The 21,057-nt window shown below is 43.4% G+C and overlaps 2 non-coding genes across 2 annotated transcripts; one reads left to right on the top strand and one right to left on the bottom strand.

The window, feature by feature from the left end:
• Positions 1-2,944: 2,944 nt before the first annotated feature.
• Positions 2,945-3,084, bottom strand: LOC119920072. Its single transcript, XR_005447839.1, has one exon. It is a non-coding gene; the product is annotated as a small nucleolar RNA SNORA7 (small nucleolar RNA).
• Positions 3,085-3,268: 184 nt separating this feature from the next.
• LOC119920106 lies at positions 3,269-3,406 on the top strand. Its single transcript, XR_005447871.1, has one exon. It is a non-coding gene; the product is annotated as a small nucleolar RNA SNORA7 (small nucleolar RNA).
• The last annotated feature ends 17,651 nt before the right edge of the window (positions 3,407-21,057 follow it).

Below are 21,057 nucleotides of genomic sequence, written 5' to 3'. Positions count from 1 at the left end.
TTTCAAAGTAAATCACTGGGTATAAAACCAGGAAATCCTTGATTCCAGCTCCTCAGACTCCCCAAAGCCCTGATAATTCAGGTGACTCTCAATTTAATAGTCAATCCACATTTTCAATTGGGAAGAGTTTGGACCCAGGCATTTCTGATTCAGAGTGCAACTAAATTTTAATAGAACTTGTTCTCCCCCTTTGAACAATAAACAACAATAATTAACACCCACTGACTTCATTTAGCACCTTCGTTTCTGGTGAATCACAAAGATTTATAGGTGTACTGATGAAGAGTTCTCTCATAAGAGACTGGTCTGGAAGAAATACCCATAGAGACACCTATGATTAACCAAGAGTTCCTCTAATTAGAAATGTGCTTCATCTGGTTTCCTTGTCTCTTAGTTAAACGTGCTTGTTTTGCTTTTTGCAGGAGACACATTATCGTTTCTACTTCTAGCTACAAAGTCGTCCTAGCTGCTGCTACTGTGCCCAGCAAGTAGGGAGGAGCCTTCCCAACAGTATATCAGAGGCAAAATTATTATGGGAAGCCAAGAGTGAGGAAGGAGGCAAGGAACTCTAACTTTGGGGCTTTACATTTATGATCTTTGGACTTTTGGTATATGCTACACCCCCAGGCCCATAGCACTTACGTACATATCTATAAATTTTACATTATAAATCATTTATTCATATTAATGTCTGTCTCCCCCTCAAGCTTGTTGTGGGTAGGGAACATGCCTTCCATCTCTGTCGTACTGTACTCTCCCAAGAGCTAAGTATAGTGCTCTGCACACAGTAAGCACTCAATAAACACAACAGGTCGACTACATTTTTTAATGGTGTTTGTTAAGCGCTTACTATGTGACTTCTATTTATTCTGATGGTATTGACACCTGTCTACTTGTTTTGTTGTTTACATTCATGTAAACTCAGACTCCCTGCTTGAGTTAACTACCTTTCTAAAAGACCAGAAGGAGGATTCTTTGTCTGGGGCTATACAGACAAAGCTGGGAAGTTATCGTGGTAGAGTCGCTAGTTAGTTGAAACTGTCTCATGGACTTGGAGATCTTAAACTCCCGTATTGTCCCTGTTCTTTCTCTTTCTCTCCTCTCTCTCTCTTTTCCATATATTAGCCACAAATAGGCAGGCTTACTAGCCACTTCCTAGGGGTAGTATTTTGAGTGCTAGTCCCTTGCTCAATACCAAGAGTTATGAAATCAGAGAATCTTCTGTAGGCTGCTTGGAAACCGAAGACTTCCTCCTCATTGCCGCTGATCGTTCTTCTTCTCAAAAAGCCAGGGCCTTAAATTAGCCCATTTGTTTCTTTATACCAACTTCACTGCAAATAAGCAGTGTGACCTAGTAGTAATACCATAATCCATTGAAATGTGTGGATTGAAATGTCCTATTTCCAAACTTGTCTAGATGCCAATTCCATGCCACAAAACCAGATGAGGTTTGACCTATCGGCCACACAGATTTCTCAACATCTGTAAACCTGCTCAGCCAAGATTTTATAACCATTCGAGTTCAAGGTCCGGTCAAAAGCCTCAGCAGTGCTCTGTACCCATCTAAAGTCAGATAGCTCACCTAGACTCCAGAGACAAGTGTCAGAGGAATATCTTTTACTTCCTATCATGTGCAAACTGTATATAATTCTAGGTGATATCCCCACCTACAGCTTGTATCACCCTCCCTCTGTCCCTGCGCTGGCTCTGCCCTTCCTAATGCTCTTTTAAGTCTTTGTTCCCACATTTCCCCTGTGCATTACTGGTCACCTCACTTGCAAATCTGAACCCAACACTGTCTCCAGAGCTCTCCTGACCCCGGCACCCCGCTGTTCTCCGGCTACCTATTGCCACTGGGCTGACCTTACCTTTCTATGCTTTCATCTGCTCACCTAGAGAATGGGGAGGAATCATTCATTCATTTATATTTATTGAGCGCTTTCTGTGTGCAGAGGACTGTAATAAGTGCTTAACACTGTACTAAATCAGTGTAGAAAGAGCATAGTCCTGGAAGTCAGAGGGCCTGGAATCTAATCCTGTCTCCGCCATTTGTTTGTTACGTCACTTGGGGCAAGTCACCTAAATTCTCTGTGCCTCAGTTACTTCATCTGAAAAACGGGGATTCAATACCTATTCTACTTCCTATTTAGACTGTGAGCCCTAAGTGGACAAGGGACTGTGTCCAACTTGATAATCTTGTATATACTGCAGTGCTTAGTAGAGTGTCTGGAGCAAAGTAACCACTTAATAAGTACCATTCAAAAAAAAATGCGGCCATTATTATGCAGGAACTCCCCTAGTCATGGCTACGTGGCAGCTGCAGAAGGTCAAAATACTACTGTAGGTTGGCATTTTGCTCCAAGAGGAGATAAAAGGAAAGGTGAAAGTGAAAGTTGTTGACTCCCTTACCTTTCGTTTGGACTCTTTGATTCCTTCTTACGTCCCATCTACACTGGATCCATCAACCTCTGCGCTGACTGTGCACACTGATCTCAGTACAAAGAAATCCTTAATGAACTAAAAATCTAATGGGGAAGACAGACAAATAAACAGAATTGGTGTATTGGAAGGCAGCAAATATTTGAGGGAGGGGGAAAAGAATGCCAAACTGCAGTTAATGGAACTATCCAATACTGTGTTCACTTCTTTCCCCAGAATCTCCTGCCAATTTTATTTTCTGTGTTGTGGGGATCCAGAGACTTAGAGAGTGTCTATATAAATGAACTTGTCTTATGCTGTCAAGTCATCTCTGACCCATAGCGACAACATGGACAAATCTCCTCCCAGAACGCTCCACCTCCATGTGCGGTTGTAGCTTATCCATAGAGTTTTCTTGGTTAAAAATACAGAAATGGTTTACCTTTGCCTCTCTCCATGCAGTAAACTTGAATCTCTGCTCTCGACTCTCTCCCGTGCTGCTGCTGCCCAGCATGAGTGAATTTTGACTTGTAGCAGATTGCCTTCCACTCTGTAGCCACTGCCCAAGCTAGGAATGGAATGGGTTTATGCCTCTGCTTAACTCTCCCTCCCATAGTTGAATCTGGTAAAGTACTGGAAACTCTCCAGGTATGACCCTGAGAGGGATATATGAATGAACTACCTAGATAAATTATTGCCCTAAGTTTAAGCATCAATTTTCTTATCCACCCCCTCCCTCAAAAATTTTTTTTCTAGAAAAACTTACATGAAACAATAGGCTGGTTTGAGTTTCACTTCTCTTCCTTCCTTTTCCCAGCTCTACTGGTGGATTCTAATAAGGTACTGATGTCCCTTTCCAAGATTGCACCTGGAAAGTTTCTAGTACTCTACCAGTTTCGGCTATGGGAGGGAGAGTCAAGCAGAGGGATATCCATTCCATTCCTAGTTTGGGCAGTGGCTAGCAAATGAAAGGCAATCTGCTACTAGTCAAAACTCACCTGTGCTGGGCAGCAGCCGGAAGGGAGAGAGTCAAGAGCAGAGACTCAGGTTTATTGCATGGAAGAAGGCAATGGTAAACCATTTCCATATTTTTACCAAGAAAATTCTGTGGATACACTACCAGAACGATGGCAGATGGGGAGTGGGGCATCCAGGGAGAGCTGTGTCCATGGAATTGCTGTGGATCGGAGATGACTCGACAGCATAAGACAAAACTGACAAATGAGGTAATAATGCTCATGAGCTGTGAAATTCCTAAAAGTCAGTAACAAAAGGAACAGGGAAAGGAGAAAGAGGTATGGAAAATCTGCACACTGACTAATCAGTTCCTGAATAATTGTGTTAACCACAGAAAAAACAATAAACACATAGAGAAATCTAAGCACAAAATAACTGAACAATCACGTTAGAACACCTGGATGCTACTATGATAATAAAAACAGCATCCTCCAATAAGGATGCTCATGAGCTGTGAAATTCCTTAAAGTCAGTAGCAAAAGGGAACAGGGAAAGGAGAAAGAGGTATGGAAAATCTACACACTGACTAATCAGTTCCTGAATAATTGTGTTAACCACAGAAACAACAATAAACACATAGAGAAATCTAAGCACAAAATAACTAAACCATCACATCACAGAACACCTGGGTGCTGCTATGATAATAAAAACAGGATCCTCCAATAAGGAGAACAGTACTTGCAGCTTCTGAGATAGTCAGATGTAGACTGACATTGAGATTGGAAAACAAGAATCCAGATGAAGGACAGAGCTGAAAAAGAGGTGGCAGTTGCAACCTCTTCTAGAAAGGTCTTCCCTTCTCTGGGTGAAGGTTTGCAGGCACAGACTTGACAACCAGACAGCTATTATGTCATACTTTCCAATCACACCCGTGGCATATAATGATCCTATATCTTTCTGTAAAACAGAACTGCTATGCCAACAATATCAGTGCAAATACCCCCACTTGACTGACAGTAATGTAGAGAAAGATTCTATAAGGAGTGAGCAATGAGTCAGAGAAGTGAGATATGGAAAGGTTAACTTCGGGGGGAGTAAAGAGTTTAAGCTAGTGGTGGTGCTAAGATGAGAGGGGGCTGGGTAAGGAGACAGCTGGTGGAGAGCTGAACATCCATTGGTTAGGAGTTTCTGTCTGATGAAGAGAGAAACCAGCAGCCACTGGAGGTTTTGAATAAGGAAATGATTCATTTTGAATAGCATTTTGAGAAGATGATCTGAGCAGCAGCTTGAAGGATAGACTGAAGAAAGGAGAGGCATAACGCACCAGTAAGGAGGCTGTGGAGTACTTACGGTGACCATAAATGTGAAGAAAAAGGGTAGGCTCTGGGAAATATTGTAGAGGAAGAACAAAGAAGCAGTCCCCCTTCTAGACTGTGAGTCCATTGTTGGGTAGGGACTATCTCTATATGTTGCTGATTTGTACTTCCCAAGAGCTTAGTACAGTGCTCTGCACACAGCAAGTGCTCAATAAATACGATCAAATGAATGAATTAAGGAATGAAGTGTAGCCTGATGGACAGAGCATAGGGCTGGGAGCCAGAAAGACCTGGGTTCTAATTCCAGTTGTCTGCTCGGTGAACTTGGGAAAGTTACTTAACTTCATTGTGCCTCAGTTACCTCATCTGTAAAATGGGAATTAAGACTGTGAGCCCTGTGCAGAACAGGGACTGTTTCCAACCTGATTAACTTGTATCTACCTCAGAGCTTTGTAAAGTGCCTGGAACATAGTAAATAATTTTAAGTAGTAACACTTAAAAAAAGAAAAGACCTGGCAGAGTTTAGAGAGTGATTGAATGTGACAAGTGCAAGGCAGAGGAGTAAGAGATGACACTAAAGGTTCTGACCTTCTGAGCATGGAATGGATGGGTGTGGTCAACCATGATGGGGAAGTTAAGAGGAGGAGAAGGTTTAGGAGAGAAGATGAAGAGTTCAATTTTTTCAGCATGGTGTAGTGGATAGAGCATGGGCCAGGAGCCATAAGGCCATGAGTTCTAACCCCGGCTCCACCACTTGTCTCCTGTGCGACCTTGGGCAAGTCACTTCACTTCTCTGGGCTTCAGTTACCTCATCTGTAAAATGGGGGTTGAGACTGTGAGCCCTATGGAGGACAGGGACCATGTCCAACCCAATTTGCTTATATCCACCCCAGTGCTTAGTACAGTGCCTGGCACATAGTAAGTGCTTAACAAATGCCATAATTTACTTTAATTTTTATTTATGTGCCAGGCACTATACTGTGTACAGCACTTTGGTAGATACAAGCAAATCAGGTTGGACACAGTCCCTGACCCTCATGGGGCTCCCAGTCTCTATCCCCATTTTACAGATGCAGTAAATGAGGCTCAGAGAAGTGACTTGCCCAAGGTCACACAGCAGACAGGTCGAGGAGCTGGGATTAGAAACCCAGGTCTTTCTGACTCCCAGGACTACGCTGTAGCCACTATGCCATGCTGGAAGTGAGTCAGTGCTTAGATAACAAGGTTTGTTAGATATATTCATAAGTGCTATGGGAGGTTGAATTGACAAGTCTTCAGATGGCCCTCTGAAGGAGGTGGGATTTCAGAAGAACTTTGAAGTTGAGAACAGAGAACAGAAAGAGGGGAGGGAGCTGCAAGTAGCTGAGAAGCAGTGTGGCCCAACAGAGAAAGAATATGGGCCTGGGAGCCTGAGGACCTGGTTTCTAATCCCAGACAACCCCATTTGTCTGCTGTTTGACCTTGGGAAAGTCACTTAACCTCTCTGTGCCTCACTTACCGCCTCTGTAAAATGGGGATTAAGACTGTGAATCCTATATGGGAGTGGGACTGTGCCCAACCTGAATATCTTGTATCTACCTCTTAGTATGGTGCCTGGCACAGAGTAAGTACTTAACAAATACCATTAAAAAAGTGTGGAAATGCATGGGCAAGAAATTGATGGCAGAAGGGGCAAAAATGAAAAACACAGAGTTGGAGTGCAGTGGGAGAAGAGAGTGGATCCGTTCATGATCTGGGTAGCAGAATTATGGGAAACCCATAATTAAAGGACAGGGTGGATGAAGAAGCAGCAAAGGAAATAGAGGAATGTTTCGAGACGCAGCAAGAGGATTGGGAGAATTCTACATCAGAAAACCAAGGTCAGAGAGGGGTTCCAAGAGCAGGGTGTAGTCAGTGGTATCAAAGGCAGCCAAGGAGTTAAGGAAGATTAGCACAGAGTAGAGTCCATTAGGCTTAGTCAAAAGGAGGTCACTGGAATGGGCAGTGACAGGGAAGTGAAGGGAGTGGAATCCAGATTGCAGGGAGTTGAGAAGAGGATTATTGCAAGGAGTCCAGGACAGGCCTCATAGGTTGGATGAAAGTGAAGCACAATTGCAGAAGGGGAAGGACTGTGGATGAGCTGGCAGTTTGGGAGGCTAGGGTTATTGAGTTCCAGGAATTTGGGGTTGGAGGTGTGGTGGAACTCTGCAGGTAGTGAGCTGTGAAGGTAATAACTTGAATTTATAGAATGGCTGTTATTGCCGAAGTGATTTCACATTATCTCATTTTTTTCCTCGCAGTGTCACTGTAAGGCATCTAATTTCAGGTAATGATGTGGTCCAGGGTGCGTCCATATCAATGGGTGGTGGCTAATGTGGGGAAATAAGTAGGGATACTCAAAGGGCAGGGACTGTGTCTTTCACTTGACCTTTACTCTCTCAAGGACCTAGTACAGTGTTTGTCACACAGCAGGCACTCAGTACATGTGCCTGATTCTTCTGTAACACAGGGGTTCTGCTCTTCCAAAACTCCACATTAGGAAACCCTTAGCTGGAGTACTCACAATGCCTGACACCATATTTTAATATACCATGCTGTTTCTTCCAACATTTTTTTCTTACTGTGTTACATGTTGCTCTGGATCCAGACAGACTCAGGTTATTCAGCAAACACTCCCTAACCTATAACAATGTCCAGACAAAATGCATAGCAAAAAATCCACTGGGCAAGTCACTTAGGTTTTCTGTGCCTCAGTTTTCCCATCTGTAAAAGTGAGAATATACTACCTGTTCTCCTTCCCCCTTACACTCTGAGCCCCATGTGGAACAGGGTCGGTGTCTGACCTGATCATCCTGTTTCCAATGCTTAGTACAGTGCTTGACAAGTACCAATAATAATGGCAAGCGCTTAACAAATACCACAGTTACTTTTATGTGCACTGCCAGAACTGGATGTACTATTAAATGAATGAGTAGTATGTGGAAGTGGGAGAGCCAGAGGTTGGGGGAGGTCAGTAGACTCAATAACATGGATGATGGTGTCTCCTAAAGGATAAGGATGGGTGAGAACTAAGGTGAAAGAGGCATCATATTCATTTAAAATATCAGCTGGATCCTGGAGGGTCCTGCAGGGGGAGAGAGATATCAAGTATTCAATCAATCACATTTGTTGAGTGCTTACTGTGTGCAGAGCACTGTACCAAACACTTGGAAGAGTACAGTGTAACAAAGTTGGTGGCTATGTTCCCTGCCCACAAAGAGCTTACAGTTTAGAGGGGGAGGCAGAAATTAAAATAAATTATGGATATGTACATAAGTGCTATGAGGAGTGGAGGGGGGCGGTAAATAAAGGGTACAAATCCAAGTGCTAGGGTGACAAAGAAGGGAGAGGGAATAAGGGAAATGAGGACTTAGTTGGGGAAGCCCTCTTGGAGGAGATGTGATTTTAATAAGGGTTAGAAGGTGGGAAGAGTGGTGATCTGTCAGATATGAAGAGGGAGGGAGTTCCAGGCCAAAGAGAGGATGTGGGTGAAGCGTTGGGGGTGAGACAGTTGAGATTGAGTTACAGTGAGTAAGTTAGTACTAGAGATGCAAAGTGACCATGCTGGGTTGTAGTAAGAAATCAGGCAGGAAAGATAGGAGAGAGCAAGGTGATTGAGTACTTTAAAGCCAATGGTAAATAATTTATGTTTGATGTGGAGGTGGGTAGGTGACCATGGGAGGTTCTTGAGGAGTGGGGAAAGCTGCACTGAACAGTTTTTTAGAAAGGTGATCAGAGTGATGTCTGCACTGGAGTGGGGAGAGACAGGAGGCAGGGAGGTCAGTAAGAAGGATGTAGTGAGTTTTGCAAAAATCAATCAATGGTATTTATTGAGCACTTACTGTGTGCAGAGGTCTGTACCATGCACTTGGGAGAGTACAACAATAGAATAGGGAGATATGATCCCTGTCCTCCAGGATCTTACACTCTAGAAAACAGTGAAAACACCTTACCCAGTGAAAACATCTCCTTGAAATTTCCACCATCCTTGCTATAATCCCATCAGATTCTCAAAGTCATCTTCAATAAATTTCACCTCTCGCAGAGATAACAAAAGAGATAAGTGGTTACCAAAGTGGAATTTAATAGTTCTTATATTGTAAAAAAAAACCACATGTTAAAAAGTTCCAGACCTTTCTAATTATCATCAGTGACCAAGTCCCGCAGAAATCAGACTCACCCTTCAAGAAAAAACTACTCACTCTTCCAAATCTGACAGCAAAATGTAATATGAGCTATTTCCCTAGTGCTTATCACACAGCCAGAGCTGGAAATGTCTTCTTGGCTCATCACACCCTCTCTGCTTCAGTGTCTCTGCTTAGACTTTGAAAAAAGAGAGAAAGTCTGAAGCATATGTCACAGAGGACTCTATTCACCATCTTGTTTCAGCTTCCTGCCAATGCAAGTGCGTGTGTGGGTACAGATATAGTATATGAGCATATGCATAAAGATATTTCAGCCTAAGAATGAATATGGAGGAAAGTTTGAGCTTTTAAAATCGGTTCAACTTATTTTTTCCCAGAGCTGAAAAATAAAATTTAGAAGAAAACTATTACTATTAGCCCAATACCTAGGACACTAAGTGAAAATGGATTCTGTTTTTCCTCCACTTCTTCCCCAAGGGTTTCCAAATTCCCTTGATTGCCACTGGTTACTTGTCCTAACTCTACTTTTACCTTAAATCTCCAAACAAGTTCTCCAAACCAGACATGAGATTTAGGGGCCCTGGGCCAATTTCTTTATCTATTTCCCATCTCCTCTGCTAGGATATCTCTAGGTTAAGATCATGGGGGTAAATTTCCCTAAACTCAATCCCTTACCGGTCTTTGCAGCCCCCTGCTATGGGACTCTGAACACCTGCAGCTGGGAGGGGAGGTTGGGAGAGGGTGGAGTTTTTACAGCTGGAGCCCAAGTTCCCAAAGTTGCCCTGCTCCTCGATTTCCCTGGGGTCGTGCAGCCCTTCCCTTAAGTCCTGCTCAGGAAACTCTGCTCAGGGCAGAGTCATTAGTTCTGCCACCTCCCTACACTTTCTAATCACTCTTTCAACTGTTTTATTGTACTCTCCCAGGTGTTTAGTACAGTGTTCTGCACACAGTAAGCACTCGATAAATACAATTGATTGATTGGTTGGCCCAGAGAGATCCTGGACCCCTGGCCTGGTGGGAGAGGAGGGTATAGCAAGGAGGCACTGGAGACTCATGCCTGCTAATTAATTAATTAATTGTGGTATTTGTTAAGTACTTACTACATGCCAGGCACTGTACTAAGCACTGGGGTGGATATAAGGAAATAGGGTTGGACATGGTCCCTGTCCCACATGGGTCTCACAGTCTCAATCTCCATTTTACAGATGAGGGAACTGAGGCACAGAGAAGTTAAGTGACTCGACCAAGGCCACAGAGCAGAGAAGTGGCAGGGCCGGGATAAGAACCCATGACCCCCAGGCCTGCGCTCTATCCACTATGCCATGTTGTTGCCATCCAGAGTTCTGGGAGGGCTGGAGAAGCTATGGCAACATCATGAGCAGTCTGAAGTAAAGGCTGGGGGCTGGTTCCTGTGCCCCAAGGGACGGAAGGTGGAAAAACCGGTTCAAACAGTGGCCCAGATTCCTTGGAGGCTCTCCCTTCTCAGTTGAATATAGAAATGACTTGGGAGGAGCCTCAGGTTAATGACCATCGGCACCTAGCTTTGCGTTCCTATTTTGAAGGGAGGAAACAATCCCTCTGTTGAAACAGGCACAGCAGGCCTTTCTGCTCCTGTTCATCAGGGTAATAACCTAGGAGTTTAAACTCAGACTCAAGATTTTAATTGAATTTTGGGAAAAAAAGTGTTACAAAAATAGTGAGGTATCCAATTTTGCAATGTTGGTGAAGCCATCCAGTCCTCTAGCTTCTTCATATGAGCAGTTGAGAGAAACCATCTACCTGTACATTAATTATATTAATCAATTTGTTGCCTAATCCAAGGTTGATTCAGATTCAAAACAAACACCACTCCCAGTCCCCCTCAAAAAAATTAGATTATTAAACAAACTAAGGGCTTGCTGGCTAACCACACAGATTGGAGTTTGACAGTTTATTTGTACATCCAATGATCTCCCGAGGCCCAGTTAAATATTATAATTGGTTTTCTACTGAATTAAATAACCCATCAAAAGCTTCTTCATCTTCTCTGTGTTCCACATAATCTAGTTCAGTGCATGCATCTTGTGTGCATGCATCGGTGAATATAGACCGATTGAGTCTTTAAGATGACTGGGACAAAATAATCTGGTTTTACACTTTTCAGGTTCTTTCTCTCTCTCTTTTTTGCATTCTCAATCTGTGTTACACTTGTGCTTACAAAAAAAGATCAGTACAGAAAGAGAGGAGACTGTTAGTTGGAATAAAAATTTCTCAGACTACCAAAGGCAAAATTTTCCATGGTTAGCACTAAAGTGAGTCCCTGTCTTTTCCTTTGCTGACTGTCCCACATTTTATATCGTCCACTAGAAGGCCAGCGGGACAATCCTACTTTCATGGCAATGGTGACAAGAACTCTGGGAAACTCTGATCTGACAATATGATGGTTGTGACCCTGGGTGTTGCAATTTTTGCATTTGCTGGTCTTCATGCAGCCCATGAAACCTGTAGAACAAATATTCCCCAGTGCTGCAAAGAAAAGCAGCATGGTCTAGCGGATAATGCAACGGCCTGGAAGTCAGAAGGTCCTGGGTTCTAATCCCAGATCCACCACTTGTCTGCTGTGTGACTTTGGGCAAGTCATTTAACTTCTCTGTGCCTCAGTTATCTCATCTGTAAAATAGGGATTAAGACTGTGAGCCTCATATGGGACATAGACTGTGTATGACCTGATTACCTTGCATCTACCCCAGCTCTTGGAATTTTTTTTTGTTGCTATGGTATTTGTTAAGCACTTAATATGTGACAGGCACTGTTCTAGTTCCTAGAAACAGTGTGTTCTAGAGGAAAAAGCACAAAACTGGGAGTCAGACTGGGAGTTCTAACACCAGGGCTGCCATTTGCCTGCTGTGTGACCTTGCATAAGTCACTTTACTTCTCTGAGTATCAATTTCCTTGTCTGTAAAATGAGATTAAATACCCCTTTTCCTAACCCCTTCATGGAACAGAGATTGTGCCTGATCTGATATTTACTCACTTTTTGGTCATTTTCCTAGCCAGGGACACTCAACTTCCACTTGATTCTGAACTCAAGACAGAGATTGTTCCTATTTACTCTATTGTAGCTTCCAAGCCCTCAGTAAAGCCCTCTTCAGACAGTAGGCACTTTGGAAATACCATTGATTGATTAATTGTCCTTAGGGCTCTCAAAGTAAATAGGTGAATAAGGAAAACAAATTGATCTAATTTTTTATTTTTTATTTGAGAGATTCCCTCAAACATCTAGAGAGCTGTTGCGGCTTACACAGCTCCTGTGCAGCTTTGAAAGAAATGCTTCAAAGCCCTAGGAATACTAACACTATCCTAAAAACAGGTGGCAAACACCTATCTGACTTGAGCTTTCATATCCCTTAATAATAACTGTGGTGTTTGTTAAGTGCTTACTATGTGCTAAACACTGTACTAAGCTCTGGGGAAGATACAGGATCGTCAAGTTCCACATGGGGTTCACAGTCTAAGTAGAAGGGAGAACAGGTATTAAATCCCCATTTTGAAGATGAGGTGAACTGAGACAGAAGTTGAAGCGACTTGCCCAAGGTCACACGGCAGGTAAGGGGTGGAACTCATGTCTTCTGACTCTCGAAGCCTGTGCTCTTTCCACTAAGCCATTACTCCAAGGAAAAGGAAGCAGGTGTTTAGACTGCTGTGAGTCTGCTGGGAAGCAATAAATTAATATCCGTGTGGACTGAGTGTGTGCTAGCCTACAGTACTAGGCCAGCTCCTCTCATAAACTGCAATCGCTAGCAGCCTGAGCAGCAGCGAAAAGAACAAATCAGTGGTATTTACTGAATGCTTACTATATTCAGAGCACTGTGCTAAGCATGGTGTCTCATAGTTCTGTGCACATTAGATGCTAAATGCTGGCTACTGACTGATGGGCTGGCTTTGTAAACTGGAATTAGGAGGTGGAATGGTAACCCCCTCCCTCCCTTTTTATTATGTATTGTTGTAACAGGTGATCAGAGAGAAAGAGAAGCTTCCAGATAGTGCTAGAGGGATGACATTAGGACTCTGAGTCTGGAAAGATGAAGGGCAGATGGAGAACATAATTGAAGTCCATAAAATTATGAAGGCTTGTGGGCAAGTGAATGCAAATTATTTGTCATCAAATCCAACCTTCCCCTATGTTAATTCAATCATAGCATATTTATTGAGCACTTACTGTGTGCAGATCACTGTACTAAGCTCTTGGGAAGTACAAGATGGCAACATGTAGAGACGGTCCCTACCCAACAACAGCCTCACAGTCTAGAAGCCCTATATCAGAAAGAAGGGGCATCCATTGCTACTTAAGAGGGTAATTCAAATCAGCAAAAGGAAACATATCTATACCCACCTCCTCACAGCAGAATTCATTTCTAAAGGAAGTTGTTAAGGCAGAAAATACTAGCAGGTTTAAGTGGGGTTTGGATAAATTAATGGATGAGTAGCTACAGAGTGAGGTAGGGATCGTAAGCAGGTTAGTAAGAGCTTAGTGCAGCACTAAGCACTTTGTATAGTGCTCTGCAAATGGTAAGCACTTAATAAATTGCATTGATTAATTGATTGATAGGTGGCACACATCTAAACCTAGGAGGTGGATGCTAAGGAGGGCAACTATTCATTCATTCAATCATATTTATCGAGAGCTTACTGTGTTCAGAGCACTGTACTAAGCGCTTGGGAAAGTACAATGATAGACAGACAGTTTCTCTCCCCTCAGCAAGCTTACAGTCTAGAGGGGGGAGACAGACATCAATACAAATAAATGAATTACACGTATGTACATAAGTGTTGTTTGACTGGGAGGGGGAATGACCAAAGGGAGCAAGTCAGGGTGATGCAGAAGGGAGTGGGAGAAGAGGAAAGGAGGGGCCTAGTCTGGGAAGGCCTCTTGGCAGAGATTCATTCAATCATATTTATTGAGCACTTACTCTGTGCAAAGCAAAGGAGATGTGCCTTCAATAAGGCTTTGAATTGGGGGAAAGTAACTGTCGGATTTGAGGAGAGAGGGCATTCCAAGCCAGAGGCAGAACGTGGGCCAGGGGTTGGCCTTGAGACAGGAGAGACCGAGGCACAGATAGGTTAGCACTAGAGGAGCAAAGTGTGAGGGCTGAGTTGTAGAAGGAGAGTAGTGAGGTGAGATAGTAGGGGCAAGGTGGCAGAGTGCTTTAAAGCCAATGGTGAGGAGTTTTCGTTTGATGCAGAGGTGGATAGGCAACCACTGGAGATTTTTGAGAAGTAGGGTGACATAGGGTTCCTCCCAACATCGTTTAGACAGATAATGGGCTAGATGCACCAGTGGTCTGACCTGCTAAACAGCATTTCTTATGTTCTAATGAGATATGTGCATAAAAATAGACTTAAAGACTGTCCTTACCCACAAGGAGATCACAGTAGATTAGGGGGAAAGGTGAACATGGGAACAATTAAGAGTTAACCATTAAACTTCTAAACAAGGCCTCCTCCACAGGATTACTCAGAGCAACATAGTGCTCTGCTACACCCTTCTCATTTCAGTCCAGTAAATTGAAAGATCCCCAACCTTCTAAACATTGTGAGGCCATCCCCTTTCTTCATCTGCCCTCCCTCCTTGGTCAGGTGGGGCTCAGGCTCTTTGGGGGTGGGAAGCAGGGAGGGGAGAGAGGAGTCCCCAGAGTCTCCTGTCTTGACTTCTTGGGGCTTTGAAGACTTGGGCTCCCCTGCATCAATTTTTTTCTGTCAGGTACATTTTCAGGTCAACGTGGCACCTAAAGTATTTGCCATAAGTGGCCAGGATTTTCTGCCACTTTCAGAAATCTGCCCTTCTGCCCCAAGCCCCTCTTGATGCCATTGGCAGATGAAAGAGAAGTAGAAGGCTCCAGTTGAAGGGACACCGGCCTTGGGACAACTGGAAGTAAAGCTGTGGATCCTGAAGTGCTTTTGCCACTCCAAAATGGGCATATGGGCACAAAATGGCTGAAGGAGATGCCAAGACCTGCTGACCCCTAATTTAGAGACTCCCACTTGACATCTCCCTTGGCTTTCCACACCCCAGAACTCAGCTAAGGTTACCTCTAAGATTAGTCTCATGATTGGTAAGAGGCGTGACGAGCAAAGTACTCACATTTTCCTATTTGAGATTACATTCGGCTTCAGCTTGGAATAATCGCCACCCACTCCCTGCCAGTATTCTTTACTAGCTCCATGTTATTCTTAAGAACTCGTCCTGCCACACAGTCCCTAGCCATAAGCCTTGCAACATTCACGGAGAAGATTGGGGCAACAAGATTGTTCACCTTTGATCTAGCGACTGCAACAAGTCTCTGTTGGCTTAACCTTGCCAGGCCCCTCTGGGTGGCTTTCCCCTCCAGCCTTACTTTCCCTCAAGGCTGGTGATTTATGGGGTCCAGGTCTTGGGGAAATTGGGTCGTCAGACATTCCCTGAAACTTGCACAATGCCCCAGTCTTCCCAGCTCTACGTGGCTGAGTTAGACTAGGACCCTTGGCCTGGTGAGTCTAGGCCAGGGAGAATGAGGTTAAGGGTGAGCCAGCCACGACAGGGGCAAAGTCCCCAGCTGTAACTGCACCATAAAGCAGATTGTTCTGGGAAGGACCCACTGCTGCATGCATTTACCTTACTCCAGTCTCCAAAGTATCTTACCTTACTCCAATCATCTTCCCCAGATGCTGACCCAGCTGGCTGAAGCGGTGTGGTGTAGTGGAAAGAGCATGGGCCTGAGGGGTAGAGGACCTGGGTTCTAATCCTTTCTCTACCAACTGGTTGCTGTGGGACCCTGGGCAAGTCATTGAACTTCTTGGTGTCTCAGCTTTCTCAACTGTAAAATAGGATAAAATATCTGTTCTTCGTACTTAGACTGCAGGACAGAGACTGTGTCCAACCTAATTAGCTTGTACCTACCCCAGTGCTTAGAACAGTGTTTGACCAAAGCAAGCTCGATGTGGACAGGGAATGTGTCTGTTATACTGTTGTATTGTACTCTCCCATGTGCTTAGTACAGTGCTCTGCACACACTAAGTGCTCAATAAGTGACAGAATGAATGAATGAAAAGTAAGGGCTTAACAAATACCGTAAGAAAAAAAGCAAGGGAGAGCTCTGTCCACTTTTGCTCCCTCCCCCGGAAACTTCTCTGGCATTAACATTATCTCCTTGTCATTGCAGCATGGCCTAATGGAAAGAGCATGGGCCGGAGAGTCAAAGGACCTGGGTTCTAATCCTGACTCTGCCACTTGTCTGCTGTGTGTCCTTGGATAAGTCACTTAACCTCTCTGTGCTTCAGTTCCCTCATCTGCAAAATGGGGATTTATTACTTGTTCTCCCTCCTACTTCAACTATAAGCCCCATGTGGTACCTAATGATCTTATATCTACCCCAGAATTTAGTACAGTGCTTGACTCACAATAAGTACTTAACAAATACCATTACGATTATTATTGTTATTCACCTAATCAATTGTATTAATTGAGCACTTACTGTGTGCAGATCACTGTTGGAGGAATACAATATAACAATATAAAAAAGACATTACCTGCCCACAATGAGCATATAATCTAGAAGGCAAGCTTACAGTGTAGAGGATGAGCTTTATTATTATTGTTATTCATACTTAGACTACGAGCCTAGGGAGGGACAGGGAGGTGTCTGATTTGATTATTTTATATCAACCTGAGTACTTAGTATAGTGCTTAACACATTGTAAGTGCTTAACAAATAACATTTTTTAATTTGTCATTATTACTATTATTATTATAATTAACCCAGGGTTGATTTCCCTGGTCTGTGGACCCAAGAATGTTACCTGAAGGTACTAATGGCATACTTTCCCCAGGGCTCCACCTCTTAATGAGAAAAGTCAGTCAGAGTTCCCAGAGAAGGCCTAAACTGTCCTGCTTTGGTGTCCTGGACTGAAGTATTTTTGAAACACAGAAAGTTGAAAGAGAAAACTCCAGAAATAAAGATAGAAAAAGGACAAGGCAAAAAGGGAGGAGGCAGGATGAACATTGAACTCAAAGGAAGGGAGAGATTCAAACAATCATATTTATCAACCAATCTATCACATTTATTGAGCACTTACTCTGAGAAGAGACTGTATGAAGCACGTGGGAGAGTACAACACAATAGAAGAGACAATTCCCTGTCCACAATGAGCTTACAGTCTAAAGGGGTAGACAGATATTAATATAAATAAGTTACAGATATTCATTCATTCAATCGTATTTATTGAGCACTTACTGTGCGCAGATCACTGTACTAAGCGCTTGGAAAGTAGAATTTGGCAAAAGATAGAGAGACAATCCCTACTAGTGCTGTAGGGCTGGGAGTGGGGGATGTTGTGAGTAAAGGGAGCAAGTCAGGGTGATGCAGAAGGGAGTGGGAAAAGAGGGAATGCAGGCTTAGTCAGGGAAGGCCTCTAGGAGGAGATATGCCTTCAATAAGGCTTAGAAGGTGGGTAGAGTAATTGTCTGTCGGCTATTAAAGGGGTGGGCGTTCCAAGCCAGGGAGGGTGTTTTTTAGGTTAGGGGAGACATGAACATGTTTGAAAGCGGTAGGGAAAAACCCCTGGTTAATGAATGGTTTTAAAGAGCGCAATCAGGGAGAGAAAAAGGAAAGGGACAAGTGTTTTGATAATGTGTGAAGGGAGGAGACTACTCAAGGGCTACTTAGAGGTAGCAGCAGACCCCTAAGCACAAAATAAGAACTATAGTTAGAGAAGCTGACAGGTGACCCCCTTCTCCTCTGAAGATTGGAAAGGAGAAATAAGCCTAAACCACAGTGTCAAACTTGAGAAGGGTTAGGGAGCCCACCTACCTGTAAACCAGCTCATTTCACCTGCTCTGATGCTCAGAGCCAACCCTGCCTTGTTCTCTCTTGCTCAGGAAACAATTATTCTAGATGCAGGCACAGGCAAGTGGGGAGTCTATATTCTAGAGTGGCCATTGTTAAACTTTGTCTACCTGGTGGGAGGTCTGCATTCTCAGTTAATAATTAATAATTATAATTATGGTATTGGTTAAGCCCTTATTATGTGCCAGGCATTGTACTAAGCAGTTGTTTTGCGAAACTCTCTCCCGGGGGTTGATACTCCCTTCCCCACCCAAAGCCGTAACCCTTCTTTCTATAAAGCCATTACTTTTGCCAGGAGAAATTGGCAAGACTGGGGAGAGGGTAAATCTGCTGGGCACCCCTGATAAGCCATTCCCAAGCCTGAATCTCTTGTCTCCTGGGAGGAGCCTGTTCTCAAGATTCAAAGTTGGGAAAAGCTGGAAAAATAAAACAAAGCAGGAGAGGGGAAAACAAACAAAAAATAAATTAGTGAAATATGATTGATTAGGTCCATACAGCTAAATTTGGCTTGGAATCCAGTTAATCCAGATCACTTAATTTTAAATGCTGTAACTTAAATTTCTGCACCAGCTTTTTGTGGGAAATATGTCTTTTTCAACACTAGACTTAAAACAGATGCTACTTTCCCACAAACGAAACTAGTATTTTTACCTTATCTGCAACCAGACTTAGGACATATTATACTTTCTCCCAAATCTACTTATAATAAGGTATTGATTAGTAAGATTGTTGATGATTTGATTGATTCATTCATATTTGTTCAGTGTTTACTGTGTGCTGAGCACCACACTAAGTGCTTATAAAGTACAATTCAGCAATAAAGAGACATAATCACTGCTCTCACCGGGCTTACAGTCTAAAAGGGGGGAGACGGACATCAAAACAAGTCAACAGCCATAAATATAAATAAACAGAATTATAGATGTATACACATCAAAAAACTAAACAGGCAATAATATAAGTAAGTAGAATTATAGATATGTACATATACACACAAGTGGGGGACAGGGATGGGAGTTAGAGGAAGGGGAGCAAGTCTGGGAGAAGGGGAGGAGAAGCTAAGGAAAGTGTGCGGGAGGGCTTACCTCAAACAGTTTTAGCACAGAGAGCTGCAGGATAAACCATCAGCCAGGTGAAGTAATTTGGAATTAAGTGCCTGCTATCACATTTCCCCAGCTGCAGTTAGATGATCCAAGAGAGGCCCCTCCTACTTAGGTCTCTTTCATCTCCCACTCCAATCCACCCCACACACTACACTCTGCCAACAGCACTCTCCTAAGGGTACCTCAATTTCATCTCCCTTGCTCATATCTTCCTTTCTACCTGAAACTCACTTTCTCTTATCTGACAGAACCCCACTCTCCCCAGTTTCAAAGCCCGACCAAAACTATATCTTCCTGTTAGACTGATGTAAGCTCATTGTGGGCTGGAAATGTATCTACCATCTCTGTTATATTGTGCTCTGCACACATTAAGTGCTCAATAAATATGATTGTTTGAGACTTGTCTGGCTAATCTCTCATTTCCCCATCTTATTTCCCAGTCTTCCCTTGTATGTTGTCTATGCACTGGGGTCTGTACCCCTTAAGTACTTAGATATTCACTCCATAGCACTTAGGTGCATACCCTTAAGCTCTCAGCTGCCTCCTCTATCTGTCACTTCATGTTAGTGTTTGTCTCCTCCTGTTCCTCTAGTAGGTGCTCAGTAAATATCATGGATATTTATTGACTGCTTGCTCCTTCTACAGGAAATGAATGGCCTACAAAGGCATTGTTGGCTGCTTTGCTTTCCACTCACTCATCAGTATAGTAGGGTCCAGAGACATGCCTGCCCCCAGGAGTCATCCAAGAAGAGGACCAAAGCTTTGCAGTCAATGGGTTTGTCTGCTCAGATAGATTAATGACTAGTTGGGGCAGCTCCTTGGAGAACCAGTAGGCATTCTCCTTCTAGGCACAAAACCAGATTTTGAGGCGACAACCTTGTTGAGTGCAAAACTATGTATGTTTAGAGGATGCCATCTGAGTCTCCAAGGAGCTGCCACAAACATTCATCAATAAATCAATTTAACTGAACATAATGATATTTCCAGAACACTCAAATACTGAACTCTGACTCTGGGGAAGTATTTCCTAGATCATCGTGGTTGGACTCTCATGTCTTCCACCTCCACATTCTTACCCCTACCCCTCTCCCATTTTCCAGACCTTCTGGTCCCAGCCAACCTTCAGACTCCTTTGCTTTTCCCCCTTATCCCAACTCTCATTTGGAAAAAGGCCACTTGTGGATGGAGTGCTTGCAAGGCAAATGGGCCAGAGTGAAGGATTTAGGGAAATTTGTCACAGTTCCATGTGTTGAAAATAGCACACATTTTCCTACCTTGCTTTGTGAAAAGCTGCAGAGGTGTCATGTGACTGTTCGGAGTAGCAGCATGGGCTAGAGGAAAGAGCATGAGCCAGAGAGTCAAGGATTCTGGGTTCTAACCCAGCCTCTGCCACTTGGCCTATATATGATCTTGGGCAAGTCACTTCACTTCTCTGGGCCTCAGTTTCCTCATCAGTAAAATGTGGATTTTTTACACCTGTCACCTGCTACTGATCTCTTGCCCACATCCTGCCTCTGGCCAAGAACTCCCTCCCTTTTCATACCTGACAGACAATTACTCTCCCCACCTTCAAAGCTTTATTGAAGACATATCTCCTCCAAGAGGCCTTCCCTGACTAAGCCCCCCTTTCCTCTTCTCCCACTCCCACTCCCTTAAGTGTTACCCTGATTTGCTCCCTTTATTCACCTCCCCTTCCAGACCCACAGAACATATGTACATATCTGTAATTTATTTATTTATATTAATGTCTGTCTCCCCCTCTAACTTGTAAACTCGTTGTGGACTGGGAATGTGTCTATTATATTGTTGCATTTTACTCTCCCAAGCATTTAGTATGGTGCTATGAACACAGTAAGCACTCAATAAATACGATTGATTTTCACTTGCCCGATATATGATCATGGGCACATCACTTCACTTCTCTGGGCCTCAGTTTCCTCATCTATACTATGGGGATTAAATACCTGTTCTCTCCATGTGTGAGGCCCACCGTGGATCGGGAACTGAGTCCAACCATCTTGTAGCTACCCCAGGGCTTTGTAAATGCTTGGCAGATGGTAAGTGCTTAATAAATACCATTTCAGGGAACTCCACCTCTCTAAACCAAGCTAAACCCACTAAAGGTAAGTTGAATAATTTAGTGTTAAATAGGAGTTGAACATTTTGTTTTTCTCTTCTGGTGAGCCATATATCTCAGTTAATATGAAGTTTCCTGTGTGACCTGCACATTCTGCAACAA

The sequence above is a fragment of the Tachyglossus aculeatus genome, chromosome X1 (genome assembly GCF_015852505.1).
Source record: "Tachyglossus aculeatus isolate mTacAcu1 chromosome X1, mTacAcu1.pri, whole genome shotgun sequence".
Taxonomy (NCBI): Eukaryota; Metazoa; Chordata; class Mammalia; order Monotremata; family Tachyglossidae; genus Tachyglossus; species Tachyglossus aculeatus.
The sequence above is the reverse complement of the archived record's forward strand: the minus strand, read 5'-3'. Positions and strand labels throughout refer to the sequence as shown.